Source organism: Crotalus tigris, unplaced genomic scaffold, assembly GCF_016545835.1.
Source record: "Crotalus tigris isolate CLP2741 ecotype Arizona unplaced genomic scaffold, ASM1654583v1 scf7180000017668.6805642782:7212621, whole genome shotgun sequence".
Classification (NCBI taxonomy): Eukaryota; Metazoa; Chordata; class Lepidosauria; order Squamata; family Viperidae; genus Crotalus; species Crotalus tigris.
The window spans coordinates 3059916-3079892 of record NW_024096554.1 but is presented as its reverse complement, the minus strand read 5'-3'; the positions used below and the strand labels follow the sequence as shown (position 1 = coordinate 3079892).

At 36.1% G+C, this 19977-nt stretch overlaps 1 protein-coding gene across 5 annotated transcripts in view; it reads left to right on the top strand.

Annotated features, from left to right (window-relative positions):
* Window positions 1–11670: 11670 nt before the first annotated feature.
* The window catches only part of DAAM2 (dishevelled associated activator of morphogenesis 2), a 242941-nt gene continuing 234634 nt past the window's right edge, over window positions 11671–19977 (top strand). For 4 of the 5 annotated variants that reach the window (XM_039337096.1, XM_039337092.1, XM_039337089.1 and 1 more), the window contains exon 1: window positions 11671–11885. The gene's annotated coding sequence lies outside the window, so the exon portion shown is untranslated. The remainder of the gene's footprint in view (window positions 11886–19977) is intronic. The other variant, XM_039337097.1, reaches the window with a different exon arrangement.

Below are 19977 nucleotides of genomic sequence, written 5' to 3'. Positions count from 1 at the left end.
AGGACCTAGGTAATTGGAGGATTTGGGATCAGAAAGGTGGTCGGAAGACGATGTAGTGATTCTACTCTGAGCTCCAAGCTCAAAAGTGGCCTCTGAAAGGAGTCTGAGCTTCAAATAATATCCTTATTACATAGGGATTAAAAGAAATGTGGATGTTTAGTGCTGTCTTAAGGAACTATTCATTCCAACTGCATTCGTGGAAACTTTATTTATTCTATTTTTAAGATTATTGCTTATGCCCTGCATATAGCTTCCTGGTACATTTATGGAATAAATCAAAATTGCTTAGGTTCACACAATACCAGACCTGCCTCTAGTATTCTTTGTGTCATTTCATTCATTATCTTTTTTCCTAGTTAATGTTTTTTTTAAAAAAAAATTGTGAGGAGCATATTGATTTCAATTTTTTTCACTGTCTCAAAGAACCAATGTTTATTGTGTGCTATTACTGTACCCATCTCTTGTGTTTAGTGGTTTTGTGGAACATAAAAAATGTTCTTCAAGAATACCAGACTTGTTTATTTTTTGAACATGAAACTCATATATGTTTTTATGTAAAAGTTGAGCTGCTCAAATTCCAAATTTCCTAGGACAATAGTAACTTTGATTGTCTTCATAATTTGTACCAGAATAAAAACTATATTTAAGCATGTAGCTTAACTGCTTTGTCTAACTGTTTAAATAACAGTTTTAATATTAATAATTAAGTATTATAATATTACAGTTATTTCATACAGCGAAAGTGCTATATGCTTATATGTTGTATTTTAATATAGTACTATAGGTAGAGCCAACTTTGGGCAGTGGTTCAGTCATCAATAGATTGTGGGGAGTGTGTGAATTCTAGGCCTACATTAGGCCCAAAGCCAGCTGGACCAGTCACTTTCTCTCAGCAATGAGAAGAAGGCAATGGCAAACTATTTCCCCAAAACTTTGCCAAGAAAACTGGCTGAGGCGATTGGAATTGACACTGATTTGAGGATGCAAAAGGGAAAAAAAGGTATATGATAAAAATCCTAACGGTAAGAATATGCTTTCTTTTCAGATCCATATTACAGTTATGTATCAAACTTATATGCTGCCCATCTTGTCAAAGGTAACTCTAGGTAGCTTACAGACATTGTATAAAATACAATATAAAACATTAAAACTAATTAAAATAAAACTAAGCAAGATTGAGAGAGAGACGGAGAGCAAAGTGTGCACAGGGAGGAGGTGGGGTGTTCTCTACTCTATTAACCACTTTCAATGTGCCATACCCACATTAGGGCTCCAGGCTAGTTGGCATAGCCATGCCTTCCAGCCTTTCAGAAGGCCAAAAGGGTGGGAATAAATCTGATGTGTGGGGGGAGAGAATGAGATGTTCCAGAGGGCAGGAGTCATGGCAGAAAAGGATTTTTTGTGATTCTTTTTCAGTATCTCAAATATGAACTGCAAAAATTCTTACTTCTAACTGCTTCTTCAAGTATTCAAGTGTCTTTGTAGTCTAGATCTGGCAGCTCTTTGATTACCCGCCCAGGTATTTTATATATTTATTTATTCGTTTATTTGCTTCTCTGAGTACTTCTATGAAGAAGGTATGGAAAGAGGATTTGTTCAATATAATCTTAAATGGTTTTAAGATAATTTAACTCCAGTTTATCATAGTCCAACACAATATGATAAGATGTGAACCGTGATTCAATAACAAATAAATAGCGACTGGATTTTCATAGTAAATAAAATTGAAAATAAGTCACGTCCATGCCTCAACATATATATCTATCAGTAAATTATTTGGTGAACTATGACATAAAAAGAGTGAGATTAATTGGGTAATTAATATTTTTTATTTCATTCAGCACACATTTAACTAAACTATTTCAGGCAATTAGGTTACATAAATTCACATGCTACACTATGCTTTGGCTCAGAGAAATAAACCAGATTGTGGTTGTTAACTGTGAATCTAAATCCAGAGACCTTTTAAGACAATTTGTGAATTTGCAGGTGTGGTAATCTTTGTATCCTAGAATGGTATTAAATTTTGAATTAATCCAACTGACTACAAGGATGCTCAAAGCCAAATTGGAAAATTGCTTCATTGTTTTAAGATCTTGGTAGTTTGCAGTAACATACCTACCGTACTTTGATATTATTTAGTGTCTCTCCCAAATATTTTCTGAAGGGGAATTCTTTATCTGGCCCTAGAAGAAAATCCTCTGTTAGCTCACAATCACATAATGTAATGCACCATGTTTTAATCTACAAGAGTTTTAATCTGATAATCCTGCCATGATGGTGGTGCACAACTCGATAGGATATTAAAAAAAAAACATTGAATCCCAGGCTCTCTTTATTAAAAACATTTTTATCAAAAATATTCTCTCTATCAGGAAGCTATTAACTATGTTTCTGTATTAATGACCATTAGTCCTTAATTTCAAACTAGAATCTACCTTCCTTTCTTTTACCAAAGTTCAAAATATGTATGGAAAATGCCAAACAGATGGCAGAATCACTTAGGCATACAGATACATTCCTTGGAGGATTTTTTTTTAAAAAAAGAATTCTCCAAGTCAAAATTGATTCTGGATGTGATTGTGTAGTTTTGTTGACAGCAATTTGCCCTTTGTCATTCCAAAATTTAATTTAAAATTTATTCTAAAAATTGGTTCCTCATAATTTAGAAATAAATATGTTTTTACTAATGTATATAACATATTTCTTGGTCCATAAAAGGAATGGTTATTCTATATCAACAAAACATGTGGATGATTACTAGTCTCAAATGTGCAAATTAAGGGCTATGAGAATATTAAGGCAACTGTTTTGTTTTTTAAAAAAATTCTGTTTCATGAATAAATTTGCTAATTTTAGAAAATCCAACAAATGAGATGTTCAGCTCTCCTTACTGTTCTTTTTCTACAATTAACATCATTGTGTTGTGCTTTTATAGAATTATATTAAATTGCTACTAGAACCAATAGTCACCAATTGATCAATGCATTGTGAGTGTATTCATTATTTCAAACAGGATTACAAAAGCTAGTGCAGTAGTTTGTTACAATATGTCATAGCAAGCATTTGCTGTGAAGCAGTGCTAAGAAACTGAGAAATCTGGCATTCAGTTTCATGGATGACTACAAGTTCTATAGACCTAACAGAAAATAGAATTTCTCTTTCACAATTCCATATATAAATGTGTTCTAAAAAATATACTTATGTATATTTTTCTCCATAATCACAGTGTTCCACTTATTAGCCATTGTAGCTGTCCTTTTCTGTTTTTGGAAGAGGAGCAAGATTGCACATGATAATCTGAATGTAGATATTGCATAAATTTATGTTTTTCATAATACTCCTGTTAACATTCATAAGTCTCCATGTGGCATATATTAAACCATAATTCATCTCCAATGCATATAAAACTGTTTAATGAAGACTGGCTTGAAAGCTTATTGTCTTTGTGTCCAAATCTACTCAGCTTGCTTTTTCCTGGGAGCTTTGCCATATTCCCTTTGCCCTCACTTGTTGATATTGTTTGGAGTCAAAACTTAGAAATATCCACAATTCAAAAAGGAATCAAATAAACTGTTGTGTTCTCTGGATCCTAATGGGCAGCAAATGGAAGCATGAGCTATAAAGCTGCAAAGAAATAAAAACATTTAAACCAGAAAGAAATTATCAGGGAAATAATTTAGGGGATTGTTAACAATTCTTCCTTCACAAAAGAATTATGATACTACAAAGGCTTCTTGTATGTTCTGGCATGAAAACTTTCTTATAATAATTCTAAATGTAGTAAATGGTATTTAATGATCTGAAAAGGCTGTAGAGGATACAATAAAGCTTAGAGCACATTATGAGATGAAAAAGCTGATAAATTCCCACCACCAGTATGTACATTTTTTGATAGTATCTACAAATGAAAATATTTGTCAGTTCTAATTTTATTGCACTTTTCATTTTTATAACTGAGCTTCTTGCCTTTTGTTTCTATGTAAACTTGCAATATTTAAACATGCACAAAATTTGACATTTCTAATAACATATTGTATTGCAAATGTTAATATATGCACTTTAAGCAACTGTCTCTTATACCTATCTGCATTTTTTGAGTTGTAAACTACCAACTGCATGCACTGACATACAGTTACGTATTGATAATAGCTTGTGTATAAATAGGAAAAATATATTTAAAAAATGAACTGAATGACTAGATTCACACAGTGTGCTAAGCCATGGTATGTTTAACCTTAAATACAGTAACTGCAACATGCAAAGTCAAAACCAAGCCAACAACTGTGTGACTTAATGCAATGTAAAAATCCAGCCAATGACAGCCTTATGTGATATACCTGGATCCTAAAACATGCCAAGATTTCAAGTGTTATACCCTTCCTCTACAAATGGACCCCAAAATAAGAACATAAAATATCTCATTCCAAAAGGTCATAGATATTAAAATAAAAGCCCAAATTATATAATTGAATGCATTGAAGCCATCATTAGGCGGTAACCTCAATTTGGTCAAGGATATCCAAAGAATTTTCACCTGCCATAAAAATGTTTCCATTAGTTTATTAATTAATATATCTCATAGGAATTAACATTGGAATTTTAAAATATATATTAATATCAAGGTAATATTTTGATAACATTAATCTTCCCCCAAAATCTGTGGGAGTTTTAGCCATACAGTTATGAAACAGTTTGTTTCCTGCTGAGGAGCAGAACACGAGGAAAAAGTGAAGGAGTGCCATTTTGATGTGGCTCATTTTCAAGGCTGGCTCAAGTTATTTACCTAAGTTCCTTTGTGGGCAAGGAAAAATGACATGTTTAGATTTGATATGGCATTTTTCTCCCCTTATTGAGGCCTTCTCAAGGACCTAGAATTGGCAGATGTTTGGTGGTGTTAAGGTATTATCTCAAGATGTAAGCTGTTCTTTTGCAATTAATAGATAGTGATTTTGTGAATGCCAATGATGTTCAAGTGGTGCTCCAGTTGTTTTGGGATGACACCTATTACTATCTTTGCTCTTTTGTTGCCACAGTCTTTTACTTCTATTTGCAGAGCTTTGTATTTATGATTTTCTCCTGTCCCTTCTCTTCTCTTTTGCTGTCTCCAGATATTGCAGTGTCCACTATTTAGACTTTTTTTGTCTTATCAACAGTTGTTAAATCTGGGGTGTAAGGTGGCAGGTGCTTATCTGTTTGAAGCATGTTGGCTTTTTCATTTTCTGTAACTTTATCTATTTTGTGGCCTCACCAGTTCTTGCTTGCAGGCAAATGATATTTTTTGCAAATCTCCCAAGGCACCATTGTTCCTACTTTGTCATGTTGTTATTTGTAGTCAGTCTGCATGATTTTCTTGCAGCAGCTAACTACTATAGGTGGTGCGCTGTTTCTTCAACTTTTTTGCAGAGGCAGCATTTGCTTACAAGCCTAATGACTTATGACTGAAATTATGATCATAATCAAGAACTACCTCTATTCCTGCCTTTGGTGTAAAAGCCAGCTGGATGATTTTGGGCCAGCCAGTCTCTTTCAACTCAACTCATCTCACAAGGTTGTTGTGGAGAAAATAGGAGGAGGAAAGAGTACTAGGTATGTTCACCATCTCGAGGTATTTATAAAAATAAAGGTGAGATAAAAAAAATCTTTAAAAAGTTAAGGCTAAAACAATGATGCTCCAATCTTTAGTGTGAATCCAACCATCAGGTTCCCTTGTGATTGTCCATTCAGGCCAAGAAGTAGCGGTCTTCAAATCATGAAGTAACTTTCAGTGATGGTTCTCTATAGCCCTTCCAAGTTCCAAGTCTACCAAGAGACTTATGTCAGAAATGGGAATAAGTGCAATTTTGGGGTTGTTTTTTTACATAAGAACTGAGCAAAATGATAAATTCCTTAGAAATGTATAAAAAATTAAATGAATAGATTTATAGAGTCTTATGAATGGAACAAATAATCAGACTGGGAAGTAATAAAATAAATTTGTCCAGACAGCCAGAGGTCTTTGAATACTGAATTCTTAAACATCTGGGTGCTGAATTCTGGTTCCCTGTCTTCGCTTTTTACAGCCCCATGGTAAGGTAAATATAACTTGATCCCCACAGTGCTGTAAATATTGAACTTGGCTGGTATAGATAGGCTTGGTTGACAGGTTTATTTTTTACTTACTAGAAAAAATTATGAAGTTCTTTATAAATGTAATAGAAAGTTTATTTATATTTAAAAAAAGAAGAAATCAAACTGACAAATTTGTATATCACTAATTTCGACTCCCTTTCTTGTTTGATGACTAGTTTATATGCTAGATACTTTCTGAAAATTAAGTATGGTCTGATAACATTTGTCAAGATGAACAAGGATGATAATGCAAATTTTGTGGTTTCCATGTTCATCAGTATTGTGGAATATAAAATGAAAGCATGTAATTGGTTCAAACCTCATGTGAGGCATTGGTCCAAGATATGCAAAAATTGTTCTGATGTTTAACAATTTCATATGAATCAGCCATCTGGCCAGAGCTTTATCCAAGTAATAGCAATAAATCTCTCTCTAGAAGTTCAGCCAGCACTCAGGAGTAGTAGTGGCAATATTAGTAGTAGTGGTAGCACTGATAGTAGTGGAAAAAGCAAGAACAAAGCTTAGACATATAGGTTGCTTTTACTACAAACAAAGAAGCCCTAATAATAAAGATGATCAGCTACAACATAATGTAGCAATCATAATCTACTACACAGAACATCTCCTGGGTTTAAATCTTCCATTTTTTCTCACTTCTCACTACCGGTTTGTTGGCTTTTGATGTGGAGCACGTCTGTTTTAATATTCTGTCTAGTTTTAACCTCTTTGCTCCCAATGTTGGCACATTAGCAGAGCCGAAACAAAAGTTCTATAGAGAGAAATTAATCCTAATAAGAATAATTTATTGATTAGCATTAGGCTAATCAGAATAAAAATAAAAAAGACTATGTATTACAAAATAGAGTAAAAGGCAGAACTAAAAGGAAATGAAAATCAAATTTACCCCAATCAGATCCACATATATAATTCTCAGTTGCAATGCTTTGTTCAGATAAAGAGTTGTGTTATATGTACTATTTGGGTGCTGATCACATGTGGAATATTTTGTTTTAATGTAAGGAACCCATAGGCCATTTGTTTAATATATGATCCAAAATATTGATCTCTCTTTCTTATATCATTGACATTCAAATAATGTATGTGCGTTGCTCTCTATCTCCAGTAGTAGGTTTGTCATAAGGAATTCGATTAAAACTTCCCATATTTAACTATTGTGTCCAGTTGCTCAAGATCCTTGGATATATTTTAAATATATTGCAATTTGGATGGTGACCAGTGGCTCATCAATTTCAATGTGGCAATATTATTGAAAGTAGCAATATCTCTATGACCTATGTACAAAATTATTTGTGCACTTTTTTAAAAAAAAATTCTAGAGACAGATGGGCAAGAAACAGGGAGACCATAGCTTTTGATATAGTTTGTGAGTACAATCTAAGACGTCTGTTGTTGAGATTTTAGTATGTTCTATCAGACCCAACATGGAGGGCTGTCAGCTTCATAGCATTGATTTGGCACCAATAACTTTATGCCCTGATTTTAGACTAAGTCTATAAATTTTTAATTTGTCTTTAACTGCAGCAGCTGAGATTCTTTTATCCATACCTCAAATACTTTTCAGATGCTTTGATTGCATTTGCACTAGTAATGATATGTGTTTTAAGCTCCAAACTTTAGCTGTTTCATATAAGAGCATAAGGCTAACTTTAACTTTGCATACCTTAATAAATGGGGCTAAGAAACCTAGATAAAATGTATTTATTAATTTCAGCAATAAATTCATATGTGAGTGGGCTCATTTGATATTGAGAAAGCCAAAATCCAGTCTCGGAGAAGTCAATTCCAAATAAGAATAAGTGTTGACTTGCTCTGTCGATTCTATATTGAACAGCTATTTATGACTATGATTTTCTGTGATTTTTTGATGATATATTTTATGAAAACCATGACCTTTGACTTTGACTTATCAATAATTGAAGACTTATGATAAAAGTAATGAAGAGTTTTTAACAGGCAACCCAACTTTAAATATATTTATATTTATATAATGTAGCAGGATTTTGCAAATTTATTTATTAAACATTTGTGTTCTAATGTCCTGCTAATAGAAGTAGTAATAGAAGTGCACAAGGTGGCTAACAATTACTGTAAGCGTTGCAAATATTTCATTCAGCATTAATTACAAGAGCCCAAAAATAATAGCAAAAAATTGCATCAATTATACATATTATTTTAATCTTTGTGAAAATATAAATACTAGTTTTTGCTTGTATCTGAAATCAAAGAGACAAAATAAATTAGGCACATAAGAGGCATGGACAGCCACTGTCTGAATACCACCACCAAGAAGGCACTGTTTTGTATACCATTCATTTGTAGAACGGAAGAAAGGTCTCTTTTGAAAAGCAAAATATGTAGAAAGAGCCAGTCCTGTAAATACTCTGGTTTTAAATAAATGGAACTGACAGTCGGAAAATTGATTTATCAACCTCAGTAGCTGGATACCAACAGTAAATTAAGCCCAAACCAAATCAAAATATTGTAGGGTTTCTCAAGTGTTGTGGAACAATGTGATGGTAAGTGAAAATGACCTTAGGAGAGAGGTAGAAGAGCTACAGACTACACAAGTCAGACAAAAGTTAGCTGAACCCAGTGAAGAAATGTAGGCATTGCAAATATCTCAGAAGAGACTTTCCCTAGTAAAGAGAGAGAATGTGAGGGGGATAATTACACTGTCTAACTTGTAAGATTGAAGTCAGCCTTGTGAGATAGTCCAGGCAAGAAGCACATCCAGAAGTACTAGCTCTACTTTATTGGAGGGATACATTAATGGAATTTTGCAAGTCTGAAAGAACAATATTTTACTACCACCACTTGCTGTCTTTACAGCCCAAGAAAGTAGGAAGAGTCCCTTCTGAGACATTTGCCAAGACCATATTCCTTCTGTCGGATCAATCGCCTCTTGCCTGCTTGCATCTAGTCTACAACCCAGTATAATTCCATACTGTGACTCACTAAAATAATGTTGTGCCCATAAATAAATTATTAATCATTGAATTGGGGTTAGAATTGATTGAAAAATCAATATATCTCTTTTAATAATTGTTATTTTGTGTCAAAACAGCAGGATCATAAAAGTCAAGAAATCAGTAATGACTGTGCAATTGAGGTGTCATCATTTTTGTAGGTGTGTTGATGTTACACACAAAGAGGTAGAGATTTGATTCTCTAGTGGCAGCCATCTTTTTTACTTTTTGTACTTGCCCCTAAAAACACTAACAGAATCTTATCTTGGTAAAATAAGTTTGTAAAAATTTCAGAGATGGAGAGGGAGAGAGAGGGAGGGGGGAGAGAGATTCCTTGCCTTAATCAACATCTCTTAAACTTCTAACATGTTGCAACTTGATAGGTTGTAAGTTTCCTTTGGTACTTTATCTCCTAGCATAGCCAGATTGAGATAACGTTTATGACCACCTCTTCTTTTTTAAAATATTGCCTTGCATTTGACACATATTTGCATCAAACTAATAAGGTTGCAGGAAATAATTTCTGTAGAAAGCACTTCAGGAACCTTCCATCCATTGTCTTTTAAATCCTTTGGGAATTGCGTGCACACACACACACACACACACACACACACACCCCACTTGAAGAAATGCTGGCTTGGGTCAATATTTCATAGGGTAGGTACAGAGGTACCCTAATGAAGTTCTACCATAGCTTCTACCTACCACTGGAGAGGATTGCTTTAACCTGCCCTTCTGTTATAGCAGCACCTCTGACTGAATAGCAGCAGGCCGTGAATCTGAATTCATACAGCCCATTAAGCTAACATGTGGTTGCTTAATTTTGCTGAACATATAGAAACTCAGCCATTATGACATGTAAACTGTGGTTTATATCTCAGTATGTTGTGCAATCAAAGCAAGTTCAGTAAACTATGTTTGGCACAATGAGAGGGATGAAATCAGAAGCAGGAAAGCTTAACACAATTTCCCATTATGTTGGGCCTGACAATTGCTGAGGAATACATGTTCTGTCTAGGCACTCGGTGGAGGTAAAATAACTTTTAATGCCAGTGTGAAGAAGGAATTCAAAAATGGATTTTATTTTTATTTTTGTATGTAAGAGATAAGCATCCTGGTAATAGTCTGTGCTAAAAATTATCGGCAATTTAAAATGTACCAGCATCATGTAAATTTTAACATTTTGATAATAAAAATATCAAACTTTGAAAGATATTTTTATTATCAAAATGTTAAAATTTACATGATGCTGGTACATTTTAATTTGCCGATAATTTTTAGCACAGACTATTACCAGGATGCTTATCTCTTACATACAAAAATAAAAATAAAATCCAATCAATCCTTGTAGAAAATTGATGTGCTACTTTGCACTGGCAAATAGATTTTATCAGAAACTTTCTCAAACAGTGCTATAGCCCAGAGGTTATCATGCCTCTTTTCTATGAGATGATATACAGTGGATGTTTTATGAATGAAGGCAAATATAGGTGCTCCAGGATAATGTTGCAGGATCCAATCTGGGTGTGTTCATCAGGACCAGAGGTTTAGTCTTCCAAGCTTTCAGACTCGTGCTGGAGCCCATCTTCAGGGAACCTTTCCTTGTTTTAGCAATAATTTGGCTGCTAAAAGTAGAAATTCAATGAGTTTTTTTTTTTCATTTATAAGAAGAAACCCAAGTAGGGCATAAGGAAAGCAGGCAAGACACACCAAGGAGTCAAAGTTCATTTTAAGATTGTGTGGTACACTCATCCCATTCTGCAGCACTACTATGATGGGTGCATGTCTCTACCTGTTGATTGATGACCTACTGGATGACCTCCTGAAGAAGGATGAGAATTCATCTAGTGAAGACCATTCAGCTTGCTTTTAACAAACTGCACCCCCACATATCAAGTCAACACAATTAGGCAAGGGGTTGCAACAGAAACAGGACAGGGATGATGAAAGTCAGCAAAATTAATTATGACACTATTTGAGGCTGAAACAAGGAGAGCTGATCATGCTTGGCCATGGAGAAAGGGCTATAGGAATCACTTTTACAGCAATAATGAAATTGGATGGGAGTCAGACTTTCCAAAAGGCAAACAGTGGACACCCAAGACATAAATAATGAAGTGCATATTGAATTCCTGTCGTGGATACCCAATGGGCCAGTTTCCATTAAATATCATTTATATTTAATCCTTCAGATGTCTGAACGCCTGCTTGGGCATTTCAGCACCGTGAGTCGCATTGTGCTGCTCGTGCCCTTTTTCGCCAAAATCACGAGCAGTGCCTTACTGCAGGCGGCACCCACTGCAGGTGAAGGACGCTCTTAACGCTCCTGGGCACATCCTTGAACCGGCCAGAAGTCTGCGAGGAGCAAAACGGCAGCAGCAGCCGTTTTTTCTTGAAATCTGGGGCATCCAGGCTTGCCCAAGTCTGACACCGTCGCACGCCCCGCTCGAGAGGCTCTGGGAAGGCTTTCCACCTGCAAGCGTGAAAGGCCCGCCTCTCCGTGCGGGGCAAGCAAAGCCCTTCCGAGGAAAGTGGTTCGGGCCCTTTGAGCCATAAATAAACATACTTATGGCAGCCTCTTGACGTCACAGGCTCTGGCTGAGGGAGGCTGCTTGGAAAGGGAAAGCTGCGGCATTCCCCTCCGGAGGCGGCGGGGGGAGGAAAACAGCGAGCGGTCGGGCTCCGCATGGATTCCGAATTGCAGAGGAAGCGGTGGAGCGGAGGAGAGTGGCCCCCGCAGAAGCTGGCTTTGCCGGGTCCCGGCTGCAGAGGAAGAAAAGCAGGAGAGTAAGTGAGCTTTCAGTCTCTAAATCAGTGCAAGACCACGAAACCAGGCTTTACATTTGGAGCGCTGAAGTGTTGCACGCAGAACAAGGCGGCTCTCGGGTTACTTTTGGGTGGGTGAGTGGGTGGGATGGGTTTAAAAGAGAGGGAGGAAAGCCAATGGCCTGGTTCCACAATGTGTTTTGCGGGGACAGGTAAAGATCTTGTATGTTCCAGCATCGCATGCATTAGGTTCGGCTCAGTTCATGTTTTGATTAAGATGACGATTCAGTACCCAGGATGAGTTGTGGGGATGCAGCCACCAGGTAAAGACAAAGAACAGACATGACTGTTCCTCTCTGAGTAGTCGGGGACCCTACCATAAAGGGAAAAACTTCAAGCAGGCATGTCTGCATTCAGTCCATTCCTAATTCACTAACCATTTAGTTCGAGCTTGCACTCATCCTCAGTTGTGTGTCAGTGGTAACATAGTTGGAGCCTAAGTATTTCTGTAGGCTAACCTATGAGTGTGTGTGTGTGAGAGAGGGGGGAGGGGCTTTCAAATGCCTCATGAAGTCAAAGGCAATTTCCTTGGTGGTTTAGCTGTATTTGAAAATTTCTTATTGTGCTGCATCAGACTTCAGTGGACAAGGATGGGGAGAGTTACCTTACTGGTTCTCTGACAGGTAGATATTTAGACTTCCTGACCAAGAGATTCAGGATTTGCAACTTCAAGCTAGTGAAGTAACATTTTCTATTGCTAGAGATGAAGGAAAGAAAAGAAAGTGTAGGGTATCACCAAGCCATTATTTTCATCTCATTGAATTTTCATAGTGGCTTTAAACCATGACTGAAATGAAAAATCACAGGAACTTTTACGAAGTGGGTTATAATAAGCAAGAGACCTTATCATTAGGTCAACCAAAATGAATTGTTGGTCAAAGATTAAGAATCCAGATGGCTTGATTGCACAACAGAAGAGTGCCATTAAGATGGGTTAAGAAGGAAAATAGAAGCCTACTGTTTGCCACAGCTCCGTCATACCACATGGCCACTTAATTCATCCATAGCTCTTTCCATTAAATTAGTGTAGTTCGTGTGACCAATGAGATAAAAAGTGAAATAACAGGGCAAGCAGTGTATTCTGATTTCATTCCTAGAGGGGGGAAAAAAGGATTTGATCAATACGCTCTGACTTGAGCTTCATTGTGTAGAAGCAAAATCACATAAGGGAATAATATAATTGTGTGGAAGAGTTGGTCTCTTGATTAGGCAGCTCTAATGGATCCTTCCTTCTATTTTTACATGGAAAGCTACTGATCTTCAATTCCTGCCTTGTATTTCCTCCCTCTCATGTCATCTGTATATATCTTGGTTGTTTCAGCTGTCTGCTTTTGTTAAAAATCATTAGTACATTAAAAAACAATTGCTCAATACTCAGCCCTCCAGGCATGCTAAGATTTTGAAATCCCTAGTTGTAGGTTGTGCTATCAGGGAGATTACAGGAGTATAACCCTAAGGCTCCAGGAGGTAGGTTGGCCAAAAGTGACTGACCTGGGAAGTAATGAAGAAATAGGGACAAAGGAATGGAATCGTTAATGCGTTCCCATCATGAAGCCAAAAAATTGCTGTCCTCATATGCTGTGATGGTTCCCATTTAGAGAATTTTTAAGGGGGACTTTCATGGTCGGTACCAACTTTGACTGATCTTAGAAAAACTGAGCAGGATTACATCTAGTTAGTACTCGGATGAGAGATAATCTAGAAAGCCCAGGAAATATATTTTTTTTTCCCCAGAAGGTAGCAAATGGCTGTTCACTCCTCTGTTGTGAGAAGAAAATGCTAGGACGTATCATATCGTCACCAGGGATCAAGCTAAAGAGTATTAGAAAAATTCACTGGCACCCAGCATTCAGTGGCTACCAGGGAGAGTAGTATATAAGGCTTGACAGTCACAAAGTGACATGCTTGCAAGTGTCCCAGTGCACTACTGGATACTGCATGACATAAATGCTGATTGAAGTGAGCCTTTAGAAGATTCCATCAGAGCTCTTTCTATGCCCTCTTGCTTCACAGGCCAGCAAATTTCAAAGAAGCACTTTCAGAATTGCTTCAGCTTTTATTTATTATTTGTTGTGGAGGATGTGCTACTGAATAGGGGAGAGTGGGACAATGCTGTGTCAATAAAACCACTTTGCCGCAAAAGAAATGATTGCTGGAATCCTTTTCTACACCGATATTAGGTGATGCTTGGAATGGTGCTTTTGTTGAATAGCATGATGGACGAATGTTTTAGCTCAAAGGCTAATATGCCCCCAGCTCTTTTTTAAAAGAAAAAAATGACTGCTTGTGTCCTTGTGATAACTTTTTATGCTATAGTCTAAAAATTTTGCCTAACACCCAATATCTGGATTTGCTGAAGAATAGCACAGCAACTATTCAGTGCTCTTTCTGAGTTTATTTCCAGTAACTGTACAGCAAGTTTTCCTAGAAGAACTGCTTATAATGGACAAATTTGAGTCAGGCTGGCAGGAGCTCAAAGAAAAATCTTTCCAAATTGGCCCAGAGTATTGTTTGCTGTCAAGTGTATTTTACATAATAAAAAGTTGCAGAGCTAGCTGATATTTATTCTATTTTTGGTCTCAGTCTCAGTACCACCAGGATAACTAATATCATTGCATCACTAGTGTGGTTGAGCATAAAAAAAGTTAAATGAATGCTAGATTGTACCTGATATTATACTGGGTAGTAGATATAATAGATAAAAGTAGAGACATAGGGATATTTTTTCCCCAAGACTTTTATATCCCTTACTTTGAGGTATCTAAAACCAGGTCTCACTTATCCAATACCAGTTTAGATTGGTATTTATAATAATACAGGCTCTTTTTTCAGCAGAATATTTATTCTTTAACAATTTTGTTAGATTCTCATCTTGCAACATTGCTTTCAGACACAACTACTGCTCAATTTTTAAGATGAATGCATTAAAATGAATTGACACAGCTAAAAGATTGCTTTAGCTGCTGCTTTGTGAAGGTCATTTGACTCATTATAAAACGAAAAACAGGCCCCCATTGGCAAAATGGAGCATTTTGAGCAAAAAGGTACTAGAGTTTTTTAGTATACGTTGGCCTTTTGGTTTATACATGATGTGCAGCTATAGTTTTCTTCACTGTAGCATATTCAATAAACCACAATAGTTGGGTTCCAGAAACCAGAAACCATTTGATGACTGGCTATAAATGTGAATTCAGCCTTGGTGCTTCAGGCATGTATCTCACTTGCCTGAAATATTTCAAAGTTCTCAATATCTTCAGCATCTGTGGAAGAATTTTACTAGAGACTTATATTTCTGTAATATTTACATGCATATTTAGACTGAGCATTGATAAAATTCACATCCCAACAGATCTCTTGTTTGCGTCAGATTTCTAAGAAAACTCAAAACTGGCATTTTTCCAGAGAAAGTAAGGTCAATGTTCTCCTATAACTCTTGTCCCTTGGCTTTTGGAAATAAAAGTCATCTCCCAGTTCCATTCAAGCACTACTGAGCAAAAATCATAACCATTAGCCATCCGTTTGTTAGACATAAGGGGCGTTGGTTGCCTCAGGGGGCATCTACTCCAGTTTTATAACTTAAGGAATCTGATATTGTAGCTCATGATTTGTAGGAATAAACACATTCTCTGATAGCCTTTTGAACAGTGTCTTAAAGTCACAACAATATATTTAAAAAATCCAATAAAATGGTACTAAATGGAGAACGCTATAAGCCACTTCTCTATTGTTTGTGGCTGGGACTTATTTAAATGGATTTGCTTCACTCCAGCAGAAAACACATGATGTGTTAGTTGCATTATGATTTAACATGGCTGAGACCACAAACTATGGAACATCTGCTGACAAACTACATAACAACTATTGCATATATTAGATGCAGAAATGTGATGCAATATGGAAAACATGTGGTACAAAGGGCCATTAGGCACAGAACCTATTTTTCCCAGATATTTTTCATTGCAATTGTGGCATATTATCAATTATACTGTACTGGCTAAAATATTGAACTGATACTGAGGTTCAAGTCTCTGTTCATCTTGCTGGATGATTTTGTGCTGAGATGTAATGGCTGGCCCTATTTACACCTTGGAGCTGTTGTGCTCCTAGAGGAAAAGCAACATAATGTAATAATGAGAAGTAATAACACATAAGTACTTTCTGAATACTCTTGTATAGATTAAGGAAGAATTGACATCAGAACTACCTAGCTTATGAAAGGAAATAGCAGGGAAATCTTAAGGTAACCACTGCAAATAAATGATAGTTGAGAGTAATCATTGGAATTGTGCAAAGCTTTGAATCTGATTGAGAAAAAATGCTGTCAAATGTGGGAATGTGAATACAGCACCACTCTGTGATCTGCTACAAAGTGGCATCTAGAGTCAGAATCACATTGTTACTTAGGGAAATGTTTGCTGCAGTCATGCAATCTTGGAAGCAATTGCAGCTGTCTTAATGAGTTGCAAGATAAGTTCATGTTCCCACGCATTCTAAGGCACTTTGCCCAAACTACATACGTCCTGTGGTTATGCTTCAACAGGTTATGCTTTTTACCATTTTGATAGATTTCAGAAGGGAAGCAGGGTCAACTGTTAGGAATTTTTGTTGTGGGGCCTCCTGGGAATTTCAGGTCTGTTGCTTATATGAGGAAGTTTTAAAAAAATCATGAAGACGGCAATCCAATCATTGTAGTAAGCAATGCTATCCTGTAAACTGCAACAGGAGTCTAATCAGGCTTGCTTCCAATGATGGAAAATTTCTAGTAGTGGAAAAGAAACAGTAAATTTCATCTATACTTCTTATAGCTGAGTTCAAACATTGCACAAAATGGAAAACACCATGTCAAATAAGCTAAAACTGGCTTATCCACTCAATGTTAGTTGAAGCAAACCAGTGAGTACAACATGTGACTTCAACCTTTATGTTGGCTGGCTGGAGAGTGAGACATTTTGCAAATCTGGGTTTTGAGTCAATCATTTTTCTAATTTGCAAAGAAAAGATGATATATGCTGCATTTGGAATCTATTTTTGGACTAGTGCAATAAAAATAATTTGAATCAAAAAAAATTGTTGATATTGAGTTGCCTAGACTTAATGTATGAAATACTTTACTAGTCTCTTCTTGGATCAGGAGTTCCCCTTGACACAAGCATGAAGACTTATTTCAAAGCTGATGTCTTAAAGTGGAGAGAATATTTGGGTTATCTTCTTTACTGACAGCACCAGGCTGATTCGTTTGCAGGACAATTTATTCTTAAACATTAGGTTAATTTTGGAGTTTTCAAATAACTTTATTTCACTAGATCACAGGTGTCAAACTCATGACGTCACGTGACGTGTCATGACATATCGTGACTTTTTCCCCATTGCCGGCAATGGGGTGGGTGCGGTTTTGGCATGACGCATCCGGCCTGTAGGCCGGCAGTTTGACACCCCTGCACTAGATTCTATAGAACCAGTGTAATTATTTAATAAGATATGAGTAAATTTGTGCTTGGTGGGATTGTATCTACACACCAATTTAGCTGAATTATTTATGGAGTACCAATCTGTAATTCTTGCAATTTGGGGTTAATGTGTTTTCCTCAATAGGAATAGATCCATAATAGAAGTGTAGGAGCATCGTAGAGTCTTTCTAATTACCCTATTTAGTATTTAAGTAGTGAGTGAAATCCCATTGGGTTTGTTTAGCCTGATATAGACAGCTTCCAGATGTGTCACAATGCTGCTGTGCTGTTGACCATGATTAACAGATTTCCTCCAGAAGTGTCCAGAGAATTCCAAAAGTACAGAAAGTCATTTTAGGGCAGCTACATGTTCTGACTGTTGAGAAATCAGAGCATACCATATTCTGGAACAAAGAATAAGAAGAGATGAATAGGAAACATATTGTATTACTATAACTTCTTAAGTTTAAGAAATATAAGAAAAATCTACAAATGATTCCTGCTGATAATGTGGACAGATGACCTAGTAAGATCAGAACAAAATGTTCCCAGCGTTTCTATTTTTAATCAGCAGGAATACTTTATAGATTTTTCTTATACTTTCCTTGTATGTCTAAAATCACTACTTCTTCCCAAGTATTCATTTTTCCAACTCTCTTCCTTAATATAAGGGCCCTTGACATTCCTGATAGACGTCCATCCTTTTTCTAGAAACTTAATGAATAACTATAAGTACCTTGTAAAATATAAATACTGAAGAGTCTTTAAAGGCTAACATTTTATATGGGGTTTATATGGGTTGTTCCTCATTATGCTAGGCTCAGACAAAATACTAAAGTATAAACTATGATGTGCAAAACATAAATGACTGAGTGAAACATATTGCACTAAGAAAAAACAAATTAAATCACATTATGGCTTAATACATGAATCTATGTGAATATATAATAAACTATAAATCTGTAGATCAGTTTATTGATGCAATAATATCTGGTTTAAATTGCTACAATTGTAAATGATCATAACCAATAGGCAATTGTTACCTTTTGTACTTTTTACATTTCATTTTTCTAGTCATTTTATTTTCATTTTTTAAAGTTGCCCTTTCCCAAATGGCTGTGAATAGCTAGATAAATATCAACATTAAAAACACAACAACAGCAACACACACAGAGACCCACATGAACTCTCTACAGAACCTTAACAAAAAGAATTTTCTCTCCATTCCTAAACATTAATAAACAGGAATTAAGACTGAAATCCAGTTGTAGTTTGCTCCATAATAGAGACCTAACAAAAGAAAAAACAGCATGCACTGTCAATATACATGATGGGACCTATTGAAAAGCATTGTTCAAGACCTGACTGGTTACTATAAAGGAGTAGCCATTCTTATAACCAAAGTGAGTATCTTGAATTTGGTTTGGCAAATAAAGAGCATCCAGTTGAACTGTTGCAACATGGAGCTGATATGGCATATTTGAGACGTGCCTTTTGCCACCTATGTTATAGTGTGCTGGATTAGCTGCAGTTTCTGGATCACTTTCAAGGGTTGCCTGAAGAGTGCCCCACAGTAATCTGTCCTTTATGTACCATTGTGTACCTTTATGTACCATTGTGGTAGTTAAGTACCATGTACTGATTTATAATTCCCTCCCCTAAATGCATGTATGTATGTTGCTTACATAGTATACCTTACACAAAGTGGGGTTTGGTGTTGCATTAATGCAATTTGTGAACCTTGGTTGTGAATCAGGTTTGTGGTTTAGGATTATATGCAAACCAGGCTAGTATAACTTCTTCAATAAACCTTTGTTTAAAACAACCCCATATGTAAGTGCTGTGTATGAATAAGCCATTCTTGTTACATGTTACATTCATTTGATGGAAAAAGTATAGTTCAGTGAAAGTTTACACCATAATAAATGTGATAGTCTTCAAGATGCTGCAAGACTCTAGTGTAGAAAATGGTTAGAGAATACCTATCTATCTTGACAGATATAATTAACGGAGACCTGATAGATTACATCCTAGAGTTCTGAAGGAACTGGCAAATGTTATCTCAGAATCATTGTACCATATCTTTAAAAAATTCTGAACACTGGAGAATTATCTGAGGACTGGAAAAGAGCAGATGTCATCTTCAAAAACAGAAAGAAAAAAAAAACCAGACCCAGGAAACTGCAGACCAATCGGCCTAACATCAATACCTGGAAAGATACTGAGATCTGAGAACATCTAGAAACAAATAACGTTATAACTAAAAGCCAGCATGGGTTTGTTAAAAACAGATCATGCCGTACCAATCTTATTTCTCTATTTGACAAAGTGACTAAATGCTATGAACATAGCAAAATGCTATGAACATAGTATACTTAGACTTCAGCAAGGCATTTGACAAAGTAGACCACAACTTATTTCTTGGTAAGTTAGAAAAATGTGAGATAGACAGCATCACTACCAGATGGATTTGTAACTGGCTAACAAACTGTACTCAACAGGTTGTCCTTAATTGTACTACATCTACATGGAGGGAAGTAAGCAGTGGGATATCACAAGGTTCCGTCTTAGGCCCGGTACTCTTCAATATCTTCATAAATGACTTA